Source organism: Phyllobates terribilis, unplaced genomic scaffold (assembly GCF_046119375.1).
Source record: "Phyllobates terribilis strain yellow unplaced genomic scaffold, ASM4611937v1 Scaffold_3__8_contigs__length_932513732, whole genome shotgun sequence".
NCBI lineage: Eukaryota > Metazoa > Chordata > Amphibia > Anura > Dendrobatidae > Phyllobates > Phyllobates terribilis.
The window spans coordinates 713,314,590-713,333,545 of record NW_027362763.1 but is presented as its reverse complement, the minus strand read 5'-3'; positions in this window follow the sequence as shown (position 1 = coordinate 713,333,545).

Below are 18,956 nucleotides of genomic sequence, written 5' to 3'. Positions count from 1 at the left end.
AGCCTCAAGAGTTATATAAAAAACAACCAAAACGTATTTTTTCACAAATAGTGAGCAACAAGTCTTCAAAAGGAGATTGTGGTGTAGCTGCATATCCCGAATCATGTGGTAAAGCTGGTTTAGACTGTTTGCACCAGACTGTGAATTTTTGACGCTGGGTATTTTTGCCCTCTGCGTCTTGCTGCCCACCTCCAGTAGGTGTAAACGGCAGTAAAATAATGTGCGACCGAGCACACGGTGACTCTGTCTGCATCATTATAGTCTATGGCCCCATCTACGCATACACCCGAATCCCGTTTTGAGGGGGGTTCGGTAATAAGCCCCAACGGGACCACCGAACTTATGGAAAAATGCAATCTGAACGAGCCCATAAAAGATGTAACAAAAGACTGAACATGTGCACAGTAATGTTGTTTTTACATTACTTTTGCTTTATGTTCATTTATTTCTGCGATTTTTTTCAGGCAGCTTACAATAGGAATTCACCTGAAAAAAGACCTTATGTGCACAAAGCTATAACCCCTTAGTGACCACCAATAGGACTTTTTACTGACCTGAGACATAAGATAATGCAGCCCCCGATAGGTGACAATCCAGCAGCTGTCAGCTGTACACTATAGCCAGGGCCGCCATCAGCTTATTGGTGTATGGGGCCCGGTGAGCAGAGGGGCCCGTTCTTCTGCTCACTGGCCCCCAGCGGCAGGATTCTGCCTTTTCAGTCACTGAGAATGTGCGTCCTCGGTGAAGGTCACTTGAAATCTATTGCTGTGCGGGAAGATCCCTTCAATTTCACTTTTTTTTTTTTGTTGTGGCAAGAATTTTTCTTACAAATATCTCCAAATCTCCTGCATAGACTTAGAGTTAAATGAAAATATTTTTCATAGAGGCAAAACTAGGTTTTTGTAATGTTCATTTATGTCTATTTTGATGGCTTGTGCTCAGTGATCGCTGTGTAAACACTTATGCAGTTACTCCCCTAGTGGTGTATATAGGAAGACAGTTTTTTTTATTTATTTTTCTGCAGTCACTTATTGGGTTGGTTAAAGAAATTAACTTTTTCTCATTGATGTCTCCCTGAAGTGTTGCCTCTATTTGCATTTTTTATATTGTTTTGACCTTAAAGGGAACTTAACATGGACAAAACTAAATTCACCATCTTTCCACCGTCTCACTCAACCCGCCCAACTGACCTATCCATCGAAGTCAATGGCTGTCCACTCTCCCCAGTCCCTCAAACTCGCTGCCTTGGGGTAACCTGACTCTGACCTCTCCTTCAAACCACATATCCAAGCACTTTCCACTTTCTGCAGACTCCAACTCAAAAATATCTCCCGGATCCGCACATTCCTCAACCACGAATCTGCAAAAACACTAGTGCATGCCCTCATCATCTCCCGCCTCAACTGCTGCAACCTCCTGCGCTGTGGCCTCCCTTCCACCACTCTCGCACCCCTCCAATCTATCCTAAACTCTGCTGCCCAAATGATCCACCTGTCCCCCCACTATTCCCCGGCCTCTCCTCTCTGTCAATCCCTTCACTGGCTCCCCATTACCAAGAGACTCCAGTTCAAAACCCTAACCATGACATACAAAGCCATTCACAACCTGCCTCCTCCATACATCTGTGACCTAGTCTCCCGGTACATACCTGCACCGACCTCCGATCCTCACAAGATCTCCTTCTCTACTCCCCTCTTATCTCCTCTTCCCACAATCACATACAAGATTTCTCCCGTGCATCCCCCCTACTCTGCAACTGTCTACCCCAACATATCAGACTCTCGCCTACCGTGGAAACCTTCATAAGAAACCTGAAGACCCACCTCTTCCGACAAGCCTACAACCTGCAGTAACCACCGCTCCACCATACCGCTGCACGACCAGCACTACCCTCACCTACTGTATCCTCACCCATCCCTTGTAGATTGTGAGCCCTCGCGGGCAGAGTCCTCGCTCCTCCTGTACCAGTCGCTGACTTGTATTGTTCATGATTCCTGTAATTGTTTTTGCTATGTATACCCTTTCAAATGTAAAGCGCCATGGGATGAATGATAATAATAAATAATAATAACCTGACAGCTGATAAATGATGCCTGAACCATGGGCAGCATGTATCAGGTACTGGCTGTATGATTTCAGCCAGGTATGTTTGACCTGGAAACTCTGCGGCGTTTCAGAGAAAAACATACTTTAATAGTCGCTGGGGACTGAACCGCACAGGAGACTAGTCGGGCGGCCGGGTCTTCCCTCCCACTTCCCTTGACTGACGGATCTCTCCCTGTGTGCATGTTTAGGGAGAGACCTATCAATCAAGGCATCAAGTGGGGGAGAAGCCGCCAGGGATTAACCTGTCTGATTAGTCCCTGGTGACTATAAAAGTATGATATATACTATATAATATACCAAAAAACAGGGAAATAAATTCCAAGGGCGGTGAGATGTTAACCCCCCTCAATTCCACCATTATTTTTGGAGATTTGTTTTGCGCTGTTCATTGTCCAGTAAAAATAATCTAGCAACATGAATCTTCAGGTCAGTACAATTAAGATGATGATGAACGTAAATGTTTTTATTTTTATATTTTGAAGGATTAAAAAAATATATCAGAAAATAAAACTGATTTGCATCATCATTTTTTGAGACTTAAGCTTTTTCATTCTTCTGTCGGTGGTCGTATGTGAGGGCTTGTTTTTTGCACATCGAGCTGTCGCTTTTATTGATCCTACTTTACTGTACATACAACATTTTCATCGCTTCCTATTGCATTTTTTGCATTTGCATTTGGTCAGTGTGGTGACCAAAAACAGCATTTCTGATGTATTTTTTTGGGGGGGGGGGGGGGTATTTTTATTTTTTTGTTCTTCATTATTTTGGGTAATTTAGCACTTGGCAATACCAAATATTATTTTTTATTTTACATTTTTCTATTTAAATTAGAGGAAAAAGTGGTGATTTAAATACACACACACATGTACATACTCTGCAATATAACAGTAATTACTGTGAATTGTATAATTACCAGTCTCCTATGATGACCAGGCTTAGGCAGCACTTCACAGCAGTAATACAATGGCAGAAATGAGGACCTTCCAAAGGTACCTGGTTGCTTGGGAGTGATGGCAGCCATGTTGGAGGACTTTTAAATACGTGTGTCACACTTCACAGCAGCATTTAAGGGGTTAAACTGTTGCGATCGGGGCTAGCTGGGAGGCAGCAGGTACTCTCGGTTATGTATCACAGTAGGTACCACCACTCCATGCAGTGATGGCGCATTTCAGCTGTACAAGTTCGGCAGCAGCCAGCAAGGGGTTAACAAATTATTTCCATATTGGACAGTTATGACATGTCTCCAGGATATGCCACTAACGTCCAGCATAAGCGTTTCACTAATGTGACCCGTATCTATCTTGAGAATGGGGCCCTGTCGAACTGTCGAACGCCATTGGTAATGCAGAGGTGGCTGCACCTGGGCGTTCAGAAAACTACTAAACAAGTGCGCTCAGAAATGACTTAAATGCTTGTAATTTGGGCTAAAAATTAGTTTTGTAATTGAATCCCATTAAAAATATTGCACCGTTTGCCTTTTATAGCCTCTGTGCAGCTTTTGACTGTTGCTGGTTGCAGCACGAGAAAACTGAGAATCCGTCAGCGAGCACGTTCTGAGAGCCTGATGGGGAGTTTGTAACGCTTTTATCTTGCTTTTTATGAGCTCTTCTCAGCTGATTTATGACTACAGACCACATCAAAGTTAAATGTGCAGGAAACTAACAACCTGTAAAAGCAAAACGGCGAAAAATGTTCAATTAAATCAACTGCAAAAATGATTTTTAGCCCCAAATACATACATTTGGATTAAAAAAATAAATGTCTCCAGGGGTGGACAACTGAGAACTGCACATGTATGATCACATCTCCGCTGACACAGGACAGGTCCTTTCTAGAGATACATGTGGGTCTCTGTAGCTGGATCTGCATCTAATATTCATCTATTATGTTCCATCCTGGGGAAATGCCATAGATGTAAAAGATGGGAATAACTGTTCATGTTGAGGTTTTGCGTGCTCCCTCCCACCCTATAATAATAAAATACATTTCTATATAGACTTTTCTCCTAATGACTGTTTTAGTCATTAAATGGTAGTCTCAGTCCTCAGTATCTGGCTCCATCTAGTGGAATAATATGGTATTGCAGATATTCAACCAGAGAACGTAATATATATATAATGTATAGTATAAATATAAAATATATCCAGGGAAGGAGCTAAAAAAACATGAAAAAATGATATTAACTCGGACCTCATCTTTCCTGCCCAGCTCAGGTCTGGCCGTCTTCTACAGTTGATGCACATTATGAAATCATATGAGGCCTCGCGCTGTATCATGATATCGTAGTACAGTCAGCACAGGTGGTGTCAAAGATGATGGGTGCCCAAAAATATCGAAGATGGTCCAATGAAGATCAGACCTAGGAAGACAACAGGACCAGAGTGTGGCTGTGCAGAGAGTTAGGTGAGTGTATATACATATATATCTACAGTACAGACCAAAAGTTTGGACACACCTTCTCATTTAAAGATTTTTTTCCTGTACTTTCATGACTATGAAAATTGTACATTCACACTGAAGGCATCAAAACTATGAATTAACACATGTGGAATTATATACTTAACAAAAAAGTGTGAAACAACTGAAAATATGTCTTATATTCTAGGTTCTTCAAAGTAGCCACCTTTTGCTTTGATGACTGCTTTGCACACTCTTGGCATTCTCTTGATGAATTTTGATGCCTTCAGTGTGAATGTACAATTTTCATAGTCATGAAAATACAGAAAAATCTTTAAATGAGAAGGTGTGTCCAAACTTTTGTTCTGTACCGTATATATATATATATATATATATATATATATATATATATGTGTATATATATATATATATATATATATATATATTACATCAAAAATGCCGTTTGTGAGGCAAAGCCAACAAATGCCAAAAAACTAAGGGATGTAGTCAAAGCATCCTGGGCTGGAATAACAGGTGACAGGTGTAACAAGCTATCGGGGTAACCACCAGATTACTCAAAATTTTCAAGCAAGATAGTTAAAATATAACATTTATTAGATATATATTACAATTTTTCTTCAAGTCGAAAAACCCTGATGGGCCAAATAGTGAACCCTGGGTCTTCTGAATTACCATCAATAAATTATGATAGTGTATACATGCGAACCACACCTCAACATGTCAAATGCCAAGTGTGTAGGGTTTAGAAAAATCAACCTCAATTCATCCAGAGCATTGGATTAAACACTACCCTTGCTAATATTGGTTGGCATTTTTAATAACAATCATATAGGGATACCATGTGTGCGCTCAAAAAATTAGGTATACAATGAACTCCCATATGCCCTTTAAACACAGAAGGTACCATAGACTATACAGTAGAATCCCACATGACCTCTATTCAATAAGGTACCGTGGACTATGTCAGGGAAAATCAGCAAAGCCCCACTGAAAGAATCCTTTGGGTTATTGCTATATCAAACAAAATGAAACAATCTCACCCAATCCTAAAGTGCATCATGGCTTGATTCATCCTGGTGTAATGTCATCCTATAATTCATGACCAAAACATACTGGAGGTATCCTGCTCCCAACATGTTTCCTCCTAAAGTAGATTCATCAGCGGAGACTGAAAAAGGGGGCTGAGGGTCTCCACCATTTCAAACAGCCCTTATCCTCCTTTCAAAAGACCCAGGGTTCCACCTGTCACTTCCTACACCGTGTCTCCTTTAAACTGCCGCGATAATTTATCTGGTCCCATAGTCTGATATGTTGCTGCAGGATTGTAGTGGCTAATATATCTGTAAATGTAGGAGAGGAGGGGTATTATACCTCCCAGTCAGGCTACAGTTCTTAAGGTGGGATGGTTTGACGGTTATTGTTAATAAGAAAAGACAGTGTGGTGGCCATAGTTTATGGGGGAGGGATTGTGGTTATAGTATATGAGGGGATGTGGAGGAGGCAATATTTTATAGGAGAGGAGGCCATGTATCATAAGAGGGACAGTGTGGGTGTTATTTTTTGTGCAGGGAGCACAACGAGGGGCAATTATTTATTCAGTGGCACAGAGTGGGGCTTATTTAAGGCACAGTAGGGGCAGCTATTATAATAACACTTTTATTTTTCAGGGCACATATCCTTAGACTGTGAGCCGAACCCTTTGATATACTGTAGGTGAGTGCGGCCAATGTTAGTCTAGTGTGTATAGGGGACCTTAAAGGGGGAGGACTATATAATTTTTTTTACTATGGGCCTAAGAACTAACAGGGAAGTAGCTGCTAATCTGCCTGTTCTATCCAGCTCCGATCTCTGCTGGCACAGAGAGGTCACAGACCGTTCATGCCGGCGATTCTGCAGCTTCTGCTGACATTACTTTGACAGAGCAGCAGCTCTGTCATGGTGATTGACAGACGGCTCAGTAGCCCTAGTGGCCTAACTGCAGGAAGCCGACTGTCAATCAATATGACATTGTCAGTCACACCCAGTCGTCAGAGTAGTCCGTGTGTCCGTGTATACCTGTGTGGCATACATGTGGCAACCGTATGCCATCCATGCGCCGCATCAGGATCACACATACTGCCACCTGGGAATCAGCGGTACAGTTAGCGCTTTTCCCAAGCACCAGGTGCTGAAGGAATCTCTCATCATTGTCCCCTGCTTGCCCCCTGCGATCAGCACCAGAAGGGGACAATGTTGACAGTTGTTTTCTGCCTCCACTGTGTCAGGCAAGTGTAAAAATAAGAATAAAATACAAAACACTTATACTCACCTGTCTGATATACAGTCCCACGCTGCAATCCATCTGACTGACAATTCTGCATCAGTGTCTGTGGTGGCTTGAAGCAACCGCACATGCTGACGAGCAGAGGAGAATGACTCGCTGCAGTGAGCGGGCCCCTAAACTGCGCTGAGCTCTGTGAGTGGTATCCTGTGACTCAGTGAGCTCAGCGCAGTTCAGAGGCCCGCTCTCTGCAGCGAGTCATTCTCCTCTGCTCCTCAGCGTGTGCGGTCACTTCAAGCTACCGCACATAATGATGCAGAATTGTTGGTCAGATGGATTGCAGCGTGGGACAGTATATTGGACATGTGAGTATAAGTGTTTTTTTATTTTATGCTTATTTTTACACTTGCTGGACACAGCAGGGGCAGATTACAAGCGGGAGACAAGGATGAGACTTGCTTTCAGCACCTGGCGCTTGGGAACAGCGCTAAGAGTACCGCTGATTTCCAGGCACCGGTACATGTCACACTGATGACACATGGATGTCATCGATGTGTCATCAGTGTAGGACGTTTTGTGGCCCATCCAGCATGAAAAAAATGGACATGTCAATGTGTTTTTCCCGTGGACACAATAACGTGTTCAGACCCATTCATTTTAATGGTTCTATGTGTGTAAGCTTCTCTGGTACGTGTGAAAACTGTCACCACATTTACCTGAGACACTAACCTGTGAAAGAGGCCTAACAGGTGTGTGCACTTTCACTCTGACTTACCAGTAGGGGGCGTGACCAACCTAAGTGCCTAGGGCAGCATGAATGCCAAATATGGCCCTGATCATGTGGCAGATAGTTCCATAGGTTCACTGCTCTTAGGCTAAGTGCCCATGATGCAGAAATGATCCGGATTTTTCCTGAGCGTTTCTGCATCTCCCTGGCAGAAAAAACGCATGTGGATTGTACATGCGGATTGTACATGCGTTTTTCCTGCCAGGGACATGCGGATGTGAAGCGTTCTTCACATGCATTTCCGCATGCGGGTTGTCAAGCGCTTTTCCAAGCTATTTTAGCATAGCTTGGAAAGTGCTTGACAACTTGGTCACACTATATAAATCCATGCAACCGGCATGGATTTATATAGTGTGACCGTAAAAGAATGGTAAAAAGTAAAAAAGAAATATTATACTCACCTTCTGATCGCCCCCGATGTGCTTATCCAATCTGTTCGGTGTCCCCGGTGTCTAGCGGTGGTCTAAAAGGCCTTCCATGATGTAATTTAGTCATGTGATGGGTCGCGTGACCGCCGACGTCAACGGTCGCGTGACCCGTCACATGACTAAATGACGTCATGGCAGGTCCTTTTAGACCATCGCGAGCTACCGGCGAGCCAGGACGGATCACTATGGAGTCCGGGGGCCATCGGAAGGTAAGTATAATGTATATTTTTTATTTTATTCTTTTTTTTTTACAGGTACTATGGTACCCGGGTCTGGAGGAGAGTCTCCTCTTCTCCAAACCCGGGTACCATCCGCACATTGAACCGCATGATATCCGCATGTGCACATGTAGTCATGCGGATGTCATGCGATTCAATGCAAGTCAATGGCAGCGAAAACGCCGCAATTCCGCAAAATAATTGGTAGTGCTGCGTTTTTTTCCGCAATGATAATCCGCAGCGGAAATTTCCGCAGCATGTGCACAGTTCATGCGGATTATCATTGGGGAACATGGCAGACCTTCTACCAAGCATTTTTAAGCATTTCTGCAGTGGAATTGCCGCTGCGGAAACGCTTAAAAAATGCATAGTGGGAACACAGCCTTACAGTAAAGAATCTGCACCTGTGATTATGATTAAACCTTCTTTCCTCTAGACGTAGATGATGCCGCCTTGTCCCTGTCGCAGGTCTAGGAGTAAGGTAGGTGTCCTGCAGTCCACCCATTCCCTTAATAACCTTATTAGCTCTTCTCTACCCGCTCTAGTTCAGCTATGTTTTTCTTATACACTGGAGACCAAAATTATACACAGTATTCTAAGTGTGGTCATACTAGTGACTTGGAAAGAGGCAAAACTATATTCTTGTCATGAGCATAATACCTTTTTTAATGCATCCCATTATTTTATTTGCCTTGGCAGCAGCTGCCTGACACTGATCACTAAAGTGGAGCTTCCTGTCCACCCATACACCGAAGTCTTTGTCAGCAACAGTTTTACATTGTTTAACAATTTAGTACATAATTATACATTTCATTTCCTCTGCCCAATTGCATGACATTACATTTATCTATATTAAATTTCAATTGCCATTTCTCATTTCTCAGCCCAAGCCTCCAGCTTACAAAAATCCTTCTGTAATATTAAATTATCCTCCTCTGTGTTGATTACCCTGAAGAGTTTAGTATCGTCTGCAAATATTGTCATTTTACTCTGTATACCCCCTACAAGGTCATTAATAAATATGTTAAAAAGAAGAGGGCCCAATACTGACCCTGTGATACCCCACTGTTAACTGTGTTCCGAGTGTCTTCTAATAATAACCGCTCTCTGTTTCCTAACAATGAGCCAGTTGTTAACCCAATTACACATATTTTCCCCTAGTCCCATTCTCTCATTTATTATACCAACCTTTTGTGTGGCACCATATCAAACACCTTTGAAAAGTCCATATACACAACATCCATGGTGTTTCCCTTGTCCAGTCTGGAACTTACCTCCTCATAGAAGCTGATTAGATTAGTTTGACAAGGATCAATCCCTGATAAAACCATGTTGATGTTGGGCCATGAGGTTATTCTTATTCAGATACTCCAGAATAGCATCTTTTAGGAAACCCTCAAGGATTTTACCCACAGTTGAGGTTAAACTTACGGACTGACCCACTTTATCTGGGATGGTTGGGACCTATGGTTTTATTTTTTCTTCATTCATCAATAGTTGTAGCAGACAGAACTTTTTCATTTTTATGTAAACTATACTATATTATGTCTTGTTTTTTTTGTGTTTATATGGTATGTTCACACTTACCGTAAATACTGCATTTTTTTTTCTGCTTTTTATCTGCATGTTTTCTGCATGGATCTGCACCAAACTACTCTATAACAATCTTCTGGGTTATTGCATTTTTCTGTTTTTTTTTCTGTGTTTTTATAGTATAAAAAAACTTTGATTCTGCATTTAGAAAATCAACTGTGATTTGTTACATGTATTTTTAACCCACATTTTTTTCAAGCTCCCCATAGAAGCCTGTAGAGAAAAAAAAGCAACAAAACGCACAGTTCAACAGCAGCAGATTTTTTGCGCAAAAATAACGCAGAACAAAAAAAATGCAACATTTATGCTCTGTATGAACACGGCCTAACTGTCCAAGCAAAGTGGATGTGATTTAATGAAAACTCCACTCACTGTGAGTCAGAACTGTGCAGTTTTGAGCATTTTTTTCTTTATAGGCTTCTTTGAGAAGCTTGAAGCAAAGTTGCATATCTAAGAGTCGAATCAAAGCTTTTTTGTTCTATAAATCTCACAATGAGGTGAGTTTTTAGGTGTTGCAGATTTTCTGCACCATTTCTGCAACTATTAAGTAAAATAGGTTCCTTGCATTTTTTAAAAAATTTGCACAGTAAAAAACTCACCAAAAACTCATCATGGGAACGTAGCTTCAGAGTTGTACATTGTTATATTTTTCTCTTTTAATTTTTTGTTATTTTTTCTTTAGCTATTTTATTATCCTTCCCCAAAACCTAGGCACTAGCACTAGCACCTAGCACTATCCCTAACCCTTGCCCTAACTATAACCCTAGTCCTATCCCTAACCTAAGTCATATCTCTACTCCTAACCCAAATTCTAAAACCAGTCTATCCTTAATCCTAGTTACAGTTTGAAAGATTATGTAAAAATGTAAAGTTTATTACAACAGTTCCCCAAGAGTTGCTTGTCTTTCTTCTCACACAGGAAAGGTGGGGAGCTGAATAAGAGCACAATACTGCTTTTGTCATTTCAATTGCTGCCTATGCAGAGTGCAGAAGTCAAGATAAGTTTGTCAGAGCTCACATCATCATCTTGAGAGCTATGCTAGTTTTATCAGAGGGCAGCAGCCTATGACAAACTCATTTTGACTGCTGTTTTCAGGATTTCTGTTGCCCTTCTACAGTTTGACCACTAGTGGCCGCTATTGTTCATTTTAATAATTGTGCTGCATTTTCACTCCATGAGGAGTGAACACTGGAAGTGTTCAAGAGCCATGTAGCTTAAAACGTGTATGGATTGATTTCTGTTATACACACCAGCCCTCTTTATTGCTTTGCTGTCTGAGATGTCCAATTTTTTTTTATCAATTTCATTCTTAAAGGAGTTCCAACTCCAATTTCCTCAATTACCTCCAGCGCTGTGCAGCAGCAGGTACGCCGTGCTCCTCCCGGATTGGAACAGCATTTCATGGATGAGCTGAATTTTTTCTTATTTATTTTCACTTATTACCACTGCTGGCTGCTGTTGTGTTCTGCAATTGCTCTTTACCAAGATGGCAGATTCTGAATCTATGGAATCCATTTTATTTCCTGTTTGGGCCTACTTAAAGTCACATGGAACTATCACTCATTGCTTGAGTATTGTGTCTAGCTATTAGCCTAGTTTCAGTCTCCAGCTTCTGAACATTCTTACCCAGACTGTTCTAAGTTATTTACGGATTGTTTCCTACAACTCCTTGCTAATTTCAAGAAATTCTTGTACTGCTTGCTGTTTCTGCTTGTGCTCCTTCGGCCACTGTTTTCCAGCAGTACTACGCCGCTATCATAAAAGCTGTGCTCTGCATAGGAAGCTGTGGCACTGACCTAAATATGGGCAGGAATCCTCTCCAATAACAACAATTAATACTAACACACCGCCCCTCTACAATATAGCTTCTTCAAAACTTTTCCCCCAATCTCTTTGAACCTCCAATCCTACTACATCAGCACCTCTTTTCACATAGTTACTCCATCTGGTATGATTCACGCAAACCCCTTCCATCCCAATATTGTCAGGATTGCACTACACCTATCATTGCAGTCTCCTCCGTGCCAAGAGGGCATGGACTGATATTCTAATATGCATAATTATATATGTAAGACTTATAAATTCATATGCAAAACTGTGAGGCTCACCTTGGGAAGTGGACCAACTAAGTCCCTAGTCCCGGTGGGTACACGGACCCCGGTAGTAAGTGCAGCTATCACGAAGGCAGGTGGTGAGTGAGAATGTTGTGCACTCAGGAATCTTGGGAGCAGCAAACACATAAAGTGGAAATCAGCAGGGATTTGAATTTGGTTAGAAGGTGGAGTACACCAAATTATAGTCTTGAATCTCAATCTTAAAACACAGGGGTATGTCTTAATGGGCCTTAAAAAGCCTAGGGAGAAGATGTCAAAGAATCACACCAGGCAACCTGCAAAACCTAAATGTAAAAAATATCTACTGCGCTGGTAAACTTACTCTAAAATGACACAAGAGGGTTAATGGTAGAAAGAAGAATTTATTTATACAAAGAATTATTTAAAATATATGGTTAAAATATGAGGAAGGATACCGCAGTATCCGAAACTCGTAGGAATTTGGCCTCTCCTGCTCTCTGTCTCCAAGTCACGTGACTAACCAGGACCTTACGCTACTCAGGTCCTAGTGTGTTAACCGTCTCCGGCCGGGACTCCGACATCCCTCAGCCCCGACACCCACCCATCCCGGCTCCACGAAGCAAGTCTCCTACCACAGGACACCGACTAAGGTAATAACCTCAGCAGCACGTAACTCCCGGGACTATACGTTTTTGGTACGATCTACTCTCTCTTCCTAAAGAAGCCGGGCTCATTATAGCAACAAACTTCTGCTACCATCACTATCTAAAGAAATTACTACAAAGCGCTAGTAGCGCTTTAACTCCTGCTACAGATAACGATATTTACAAATAACCTGATCTTCCCTACGGCAAGATTTGATCCATCATACAGAGCCAGCAGTGGTAAGACCTCTCACCCTATTGTAGTACTACGTAATTTTATTAATATAATAAAAAATATCCTACCCCCCCTTTTTTAACCCTATGTTCATCGATCTTTATACTAACTATTATTGACACATAGCTTCCCTAGGTTGAAATATTAATCTTGATGGCTAAATTAACGTGGATGACAAAATTGTGACTACAATCCACCACTATTGGATAACAACTGCCATCTAGAATCCACACAACCACCTTCTCACGGGTAAGATACTCAACTGTGTAAAACTGTGTACTATATATCTATATACGTTTTATCTTCTTGAGTTCCCATTTTATAATACCCTATAGTCCTTCTAGCAAACCCAGGACAGTGACTCTCTAGTCCAAACAGATGTAAACAGGCTTTACCACCTATCTCAGATCCCAACTATAACAGGTAAATATCCAACCTAACCTCTAAACGTGGTAACACCCTGTCCTTGTATAATTAGTCCCTTCTTTACTTACAGCTGACCATTTCAGCAGAGCTAGCCAGTGGCTTCCCTACTCCTGTGATTACTCTTCCACCGCCTAACTGCCTTCCAGGTAATTAGAACCTCCATATACTAAATAGGTAATCTGTCAACTGATTCTAAGTTTACCATAGTATATATATATACCCCTCACAGGTACTCGTACACCCTGGATCTACCGAGAATAACCAACTAGGAAAACCTGGTATCCCGATCATATCCCTCAAAGGAACCCCTACTTCTTCTGTGAATTTTAACCTCATATTTTAACCATATATTTTAAATAATTCTTTGTATAAATAAATTCTTCTTTTTACCATTAACCCTCTCGTGTCATTTTAGAGTAAGTTTACCAGCGCAGTAGATATTTTTTACATTTAGGCTTTATTCTTATGTGGTATATGGTGCCCCTTACTACTTGCTGCAGGTAAACTAAACTATACCCACCAGCGCCCTTAATAAAACCCCCCTAACCTGCAAAACCTAACTGTTGTGTGGAGTACAACAGAAGGCAGTGGATCAAGGTGAAGGGAACAGAACCCAGAATAACCGGGACAGATGTGTAATAAAACAAGTTTTTAACTATTAGACAACCCCTTTAAGATGATAAACTTTCAAAGACATTTTGCTGAATTTATTTTCTTTTACTGCATAGTCTTGCTTATTGTAAATCTAATATAATGAGCTTTACAGGTCCAGCTGCCGTTGGTATGGCATGACTGTTGCACGTGACCACTGCTTCCAATCATTGATTAACTTCAGTGGTCACATGCTTTTATTGTGATGTCATCGCTCCAGTGTGTCAGCAAAGACTGGGACAGGGGCAGACAGGCAGCAGTAGACTGGCTTTGGGTGAGTAAAGCTCATTTTATCATTTTCACAGCCTACATAATAAAAAATAAATCCTGAAAAACCTTCCTGTATTACAAGGTTTCTGCATTCCTACTCTATATGTTGTGGCTGCAGCACTGATCATATGACTCTACGGCTGGGATAGGCATATATAAGTCTGTTGAGTTTGGAAACCCTCTGCCAGTCCATACTCAGACTGTGATAGATGGACATGAGAAATCAGTCATAGGGTGTCTTCACATGTGGTGGTTACATAGTTGTAAGGAGCGCAGGGCGGTAGTTATGGGTGACAGGCTGCTGTGTTCCCACACCCTGGCACCCTACAAATAAACGGTGTCCCGATTCCCATGTGCGTGTATGCTGTAGTATATTGACGGTTCAGCTGCAGGCCTCCGCTGTCTCCTTGATTCCGGATCCAGGAACAGCCACACATAAACCAGACGACACCCAGTTCATAACCAACAGTTCAACTTTACTTAGCAGTTTCCGTGTTCTCTGTTCGGCCTTAGCTATCCCTTCACTTAATGGCTACTGTGGCCCCTGGGATACTTCATCCGACCCCCAACTCCCATAAGTTCTGTCCTGTCGCCTTGATGCGTCTTCCCGTCCGGCTTCCACTTGTGGGAAGGGAATAAGGCACACTTTCCAGTGCCTAATTCTGGCTGTAGGCTCTGAACATTGCAGGTATGTCCTCAGAAAACAGTAGCCGATGTTCTCATGCTGCCCGAACAATCTGTACTTTTCTTGCCCTCCTTGAACGCTGCTAACACTCTCTCTTACAATCTAATCTTGAACCACCTCTATCTGACAAAAAACAGGAATTGCTCCTTTTCTTAACTGCCCCTGCCCCCTCCCATGACATGAGGCTGCTCCTGAACAATTAACTGTGTCCTATCCGATACATCTTACTTTCTGTATCTATTGCTCTAACTATACCTATATCCAATACTTAACCCTAGACTTTCCCTATACACTACACATAAATTACATTATACCTTTATCACATTACATTACAGTAACCGCATCACTTAAAGCCTAAAGAACTCTATGCAGATTCCACATATTAATACTGTCACAAAAATACAATAAAACCACACACTTTGTACACTGTTTTAGGAGGGAGAGGTATATGACAGCCCCTGTCACACCCTTACATCATGGAAAAAAAAACACTCCACACTCCAATTTGACCACTATGTGTGAAACATAATTTGTGACTTTTTCAAAGCGCTTGAAAAATTCCACCCCAACTCCATTTTCTTAAAAGAAGAAAAAAAAAATCAAAAGGAGCGCAGGTGCACATCACAAGTTAAAAATAATAACCAAAAATCAACAAAAAAAATGAAAAAAGCTTTGGCAATAATATGTGAAGTTTGATTCTGTGACCCAAAGTAGGGTATTGGTTTATCAAAATAATTTCCCACCGTACGAAAACACAGTGGATCTTCTGCTGCTTATTTGTGTTTTGGCCACATTCACATGTGAGTATTTGGTGAGTTTTTTACATCAGTAAAATGTGTCATGCAATGAAATGTGCGGCTCCCTCTCTCCTTCTTCACAATGATATCTTCAGAGGTAAATGTGCAGGTCCACAGCGGAGATGCTGTGTGGGAATGCAGCCACAATCCATCAGACAAGTGTTTGAATTTGAAAACAACCAAAAATACACACAAAATTCCTTTTTTCATGCACTAAAAGCCTAGTGTAAAAAAAAAAAAAAAGAAACACAAAAACAACAACAAAAACTAATTAGAAACAAAACCCTACAATTTAGGAAAAAAAATATTTGAAAGTAAATGAAAAAAAAGTAAGAATGATGATCATTTGAATAGTACACGTTAAAAATAGCTATAATGGTCCCGGTATTAACCACTTTACCCCCGGGGGTGGTTTGCACGTTAATGACCAGGCCAATTTTTACAATTCTGACTACTGTCACTTTATGAGGTAATTACTCTGGAATGCTTCAACGGATCCCCCTGATTCTGAGATTGTTTTTTCGTGACATATTGTACTTCATGATTGTGGTAAAATTTCTTCGATATCACTTGCGTTTATTTGTGAAAAAAATGGAAATTTGGAGAAAATGTTGAAAATTTTGCAATTTTCAAAATTTGAATTTTTATGCCCTTAAATCAGAGAGATATGTTACACAAAATAGTTAATAAATAACATTTCCCACATGTCTACTTTACATCAGCACAATTTTGGAACCAAAATTTTTTTTTATTGGGGAGCTATAAGGGTTAAAAGTTGACCAGCGATTTCTAATTTTTCCAAAAAAATTTACAAAACCATTTTTTTAGGGACCACATCACATTTGAAGTCACTTGGAGAGGTCTTTATGACAGAAAATACCCAAAAGTGCACCATTCTAAAAACTGCACCCCTGAAGGTGCTCAAACCCACATTCAAGAACTTTATTAACCCTTCAGGTGCTTCCCAGGAATTTTTGGAATGTGGAAGAAAAAAATTAACATTTAACTTTTTTCACAAAAATGTTATTTTAGACCCAATTTTTTTTATTTTCGCAGGGGTAACAGGAAAAAATGGACCCCAAAATTTGTTGTGCAATTTCTCCTGAGTAAGCAGATACCCCATATGTGGGGGAAAACCACTGTTTGGGCGCACGGCACGGTTCGGAAGGGAAGGAGCGCCATTTGACTTTTTGAATGTAAAATTTGCTTGAATAATTAGCGGACGCAATGTTGCATTTGGGGAGCCCCTGATGTGCCTAAACAGTGGAAACCCCCCACAAGTGGCACCAGTTTGGAAACTAGACCACTCAGGGAACTTATCTAGATGTGTAGTGAGCACATTGAACCCCCAGGTGCTTCACAGAAGTTTATAACATTGAACCGTAAATATAAAATTTTCTAATTTTTCCCACAAAAATGTTTTTCAGCCCCCACTTTTGCATTTTCATAAGGGTAACAGGAGAAATTGCACCATGCAGTTCATGCAGTTTGTTGTTCAATTTTTCCTGAGTAAGCTTGGGCATACGACAGGGTTCGGAAGGGAAGGAGTGCCATTTGACTTTTTGAATGTAAAATTTGCTTGAATAATTAGAGGATGTGCCCCTGATGTGCCTAAACAGTGGAAACCCCCCACAAGTGACACCATTTTGGAAACTAGACCCCTTAGGGAACTTATCTAGATGTGTGGTGAGCACCCTGAACCCCCAAGTCCTTTACAGAAGTTTATAACATGGAGCCGTGAAAATAAAATAATCAAACTTTTTCCACAACAATGATGTTTTAGCCCCAATTTTTTTATTTTCACAAGGGTAAGAGGAGAAAATGGACCCCAAAAATCTTTTGTGCAATTTCTCCTGAGTACGCCAATACCCCATATGTGGGAAAAATACAGTGTGTGGGCGCACGGCAGAGTTCAGAAGGAAAGGAGCACTGTGTGACTTTTTGAGGGCAAAATTGTCTGGAATCGAGAGCGGACGCCATGTCGCGTTTGAAGAGCCCCTGATGTGCCTAAATAGTTGAAACCCCCCACAAGTGACCCCATTTTGGAAACTACACCCCTCAAGGATTTTATCAAGGGGTATAGTGAACATTTTGAACCCAGAGCTACGACACAGAATTTGATGACATTAGGTCATCATATTGAATAAGTTGTCATTAGTCTTGAGCGCAAGTGCTCGCTACTTGAGTTTACATCGGGTACTAGGGTATGCACCATGTATGACGGGTGCTCAAGTGAAATGCTCGAGTCCCCGCCCGCATGTTTGACGGTAATTAGACACCCCAAAAAAAACATGCGGGGATCGCTCGAGCATGGCAGGCAATCCCCACAAGGTTTTTTGGCCGCGAAGCATATGGGGCGGAGACTCGAGCACCCGCGATACTCAATGCATACCCGAGCACCCGATGCAAACTCACGTAGCGAGCACTTGCGTTCAACACTAGTTGCCATATCGTCATACCCTAGCCCAACCCTGACCCCAACCCTAACATTAGCACAACTATAACCCCAACCCCAGCCCTAGCATTTATTTTTTACGCCGTTCCTCGTGCGGTATAAGTGATGAGATTACTTTATTCTTCGTGTCGATGCGACTACAGAGATACCAGAATCATATCGGGTTTTTATGACTGACAGCTGTCACACACTAAAAGACACATATTTTGTAAAATCTAGTTTTTGCATCGCCATATTTTGAGAGCTATAATTTTTCCATATTTTGGCCGACAGAGTCATGTTATGGCTTGTATTTTGAGGGACAAGTTGACGTTTTTATTGGTGCCATTTTCAGGCACGTGACATTTTTTGATCGCTTTCTATTCCAGCTTTTGGGAGGCAGAATAAACAAAAACCAACAATTCAGGAATTGTTTTTTTTTTTAATTTTTTTATTCTACTAAGCGTGTGGTAAAATTGATAAGGTAGCTTTATTCTTCGGGTCAGTACGTTTACAGCGGTACCACATTTATATAGTTTTTCTATGTTTTGGCGCTTTTACACAATAAAAGCTATTTTATAGAAAAAATTATTTTTTTGCATCGCTTTATTCTGAGAGCTATAACGTTTTGATTTTTCGGATGATGGAGCTGTATGTTGGCTTGTTTTTTTGCGGGACAAGATGACATTTTCAGCGGTACCATTTTTATTTATATTCGTCTTTTTGATCGCGTGTTATTCCATTTTTTGTTTGGCGAAATGATGATAAAGCATTGTTTTTTGCTTCGTTTTTTATTTTATTTTTTTACCGTGTTCACTGAAGGGGTTAACTAGTGGGACAGTTTTATAGGTTGGGTCGTTCCGGACGTGGCGATACCAAATATGTGTACTTTTATTGTTTTTTTTTTTCATAATATTTATTGATGGGT